We start from the raw sequence: 3,132 nt of genomic DNA on the forward strand, positions 1-3,132 counted from the left end.
TACACTGCTAAATTAGGGATGGCTAGCGCAGATAGCCCTCGTGTAGCTTTGTGCAAAATTCAAAACAAACAAACTTATACTGAGGAATTAATAGATACATTTAAAATATGAGCTTTGGCTTAAAAGCATTTTGTTCTGTGGGGTCTTTATTCTTTAGTCCCAATCTGTGAATAGTGATTTTTTCCAGCTTGTAAGGACAAATGGAACAAGACTGATTCTGTTTCACAGAATGCTATTGTTATTTGGGCTGTGATTCTTTGTGTTCCCAGTGCTGCAAGGAGCATTTAAGAATGAAACAGTTAACTTCCACAAGTTCTGGTGTTACTGGTCATGTTAGTATCACAAATAAGTCTTAATAAGGTATTTGAGCATCAGTGTTAAATGTAATTGATTTTCAAACAAATTTTTGCTGAGTGGTTAAATTAGTTTTAGTTTGCCACTTGTAATTGTATACTTAGTTAAACCATTCATGGGTAGGCAGATGAAGGACTTAAGCCTTTATTCAAGCCCATTTAAGCAAGGTAACAATTATTTTCTTGGCTTGTCTTCAGATAGATATTCATCCCATGTCACCAATGATACATCTATAGACCTCAGCTACTAACAAGACTGTTGCTCGGTAACAGAGCTCACCATGCTAGCTGTGTTACAAAGTTCAATGTCTTTGTTGAAACCTTATTTGTATTAAATTTGATGATAAGGAACCTACTTTGATATAATTGATACTCGAGACCATCAGTACTTTGTGAAACTCCATAATTACAGAATTGAGGAAAGAACAAAAACAATTGTACATTTCACAAGAACTGCATTTCTTAACGACTATGGTTTCACCAGTAAAGGCATCATTAGGTACAGACTAAAATGGTTTGTCAACAGGTTTATATATGTTTAAACAAATAACCCTGACAATCACCTTAATATGAGTAGGGGAGAAGTGGGGAGGAGCTTAAGTTGGTTTGGTCATTTAGAACTTTTTTTTTAGATTTGTTTTTAGACTTCTATTCATTTCTAAAATTTCCAGGCTGTTTATGTTTTTACCTCTTTCACAGATATGTAAAATTTTGCTAGTTTTTTTTTTTTCAGATCAAATTGGTGTTTAGTTTCAACTTTTGCATTCTACGTTATTGAAACTGCAGTACAAGTGAAGTTTAACACTTGCATAGCAATTCTAGATAATTGTCATTCCCCACAAAGTACTTTTTACAATGAGTTAAAGAAGTGGTTATGATAGCTGGTGTCCCTGCTCCATAATTTATGTCCAGCTGAGTTCATTCAAATCACATGAAAAAATCCACTGAATCCATATTAAAAATGCACAGACATGCCCATGGCTGTGTATGCTCATCTTTCCCCAAGTCTTGATATCTGTGCTTTGTAGGCTGCTAATTGAATAAGGTGAAAATAAAAGTCCTGGGCTGAGAAATTGTCATCAAATCCTGTTCTTTAGCTGCCATAATATTCTCATAGTGCTGCCTCATCTTTTTAAATATGCACTCATTGATTACTTATAAATTGACCTGCTTCTTTAACACCTACCACATGAGTCAGCTAAGCATCTTTTAGTACTGAGCCTAAGATGATCAACAGGGGGAGGTCATTTCGAAAACCAGTGAGTTAAGGTTATTTCAATCAATCTGGATGAATGAAGCTTGTCACAACTTCTAAATCGAAAATATTAATGAAAATATGATATGATGAAATCTGTATGGATTATACTATGGTGGTACCATACTGGGAATTATACCATCCTTCTTATATTTACTCTTCATTGCAGAAATGGCGTTTTTAATTTGAGAATTGGTGGGACATCATCCCGTAATGCATTGTGCATCTGCTTCAATTTCAACCCTGCATCTTTAGGCTTTACTGTGACATTATTTTTACAAAATATTGAAACTAATGATTTCTTACATATAATTCTGATCCCCCTTTATTAAGATAATGATACTGTTGTGCCCAATTCTTTGTTTTGCTCTCAGTGCAGTAATCAATTGACAAATCTTCGAATAAGTTCTTCTTTCCAACTTGGACCCATGCCTCATTTCACTTATTGATAAGTGCTTTGTTGTAGATTTTCAATTGTTACGTGGATAATGCTCACATTATACTTTAAAGTTTCATAAATACTTGATAATATTCAGTAACTGTGTTGAACAAAAAATATGGTTTTATTTTACAAACATTTAGTCACTTAAGTTTTGTTTCACAGCTTGTTAACAGAAATTATGAATCTTAAGCTTAATTTTGGTATGTTTATTTTTAAATTATTTATTTAAAAAGATACATTTGGTTCATCACAAGTTTTTTAATCTATTCTGTACATAGCGGAGCTGTAGGTTTCTCTCAGATTGATTAGCTCGGCTCAGAAAGCTCCACTCAATAAGTTACATTGAGTGATGGTTTAAACCTAATTCTGTTTTCTTTTGACTTTGATTGTTTTGTTTTGCTTAAAGTAGAATTCATTTTTTCTCTGAACCTTTAAGGTAATTCAGGAAGAGCAAGTGCAAGATTTTATAATCTCATCATCTAAGCATTTACTGTGGAACTTGATGTTATCAAAATGAGTTAAAAAAACAAAGCAAAAAACTGTGTCCAGTATTTACATTAGTGATACACTTACTTTAAAGTTCTTAATAAATGTGTGTATTAGAAACTCATTCTCCCTTGTTTAGAATACTGAACCCAGTTTTTTTTTAAACATTAAGTTTTCTAGTTATCATATCTGAGTTAGGTGGATAATATATTTTTCCTATTAACTTATTTTAACCCCTTCTGAAACCTCCCCTAAATAAAAAATCCTATAAGTGCCACTGTTAAGAAGGGGCAGGAAAATTTTATTCAATAGACAAAGGATAAATAAAACTGGCTACAGAGGATTGTCAATGTGAAGATGGATTTGCTGATAAGGAGCTGGTCACTGGCACACTTGGTGAACACTTCTGAAATGTTGATGTTGCTGGAGAGGCCCAATGCAACTTCTGTGAAGATTGCATAAAGTACTTAGAATATCACATGCATATGAAGGAATGTATGTCCAGACTATACAAAAAATCAATCAGGCTGGCAACAGAAGAAACACTGATGGTTAAATATATATATATATATACATTTCAAATATTACAACAGACA

Source organism: Limulus polyphemus, unplaced genomic scaffold (assembly GCF_000517525.1).
Source record: "Limulus polyphemus unplaced genomic scaffold, Limulus_polyphemus-2.1.2 Scaffold305, whole genome shotgun sequence".
Classification (NCBI taxonomy): Eukaryota; Metazoa; Arthropoda; class Merostomata; order Xiphosura; family Limulidae; genus Limulus; species Limulus polyphemus.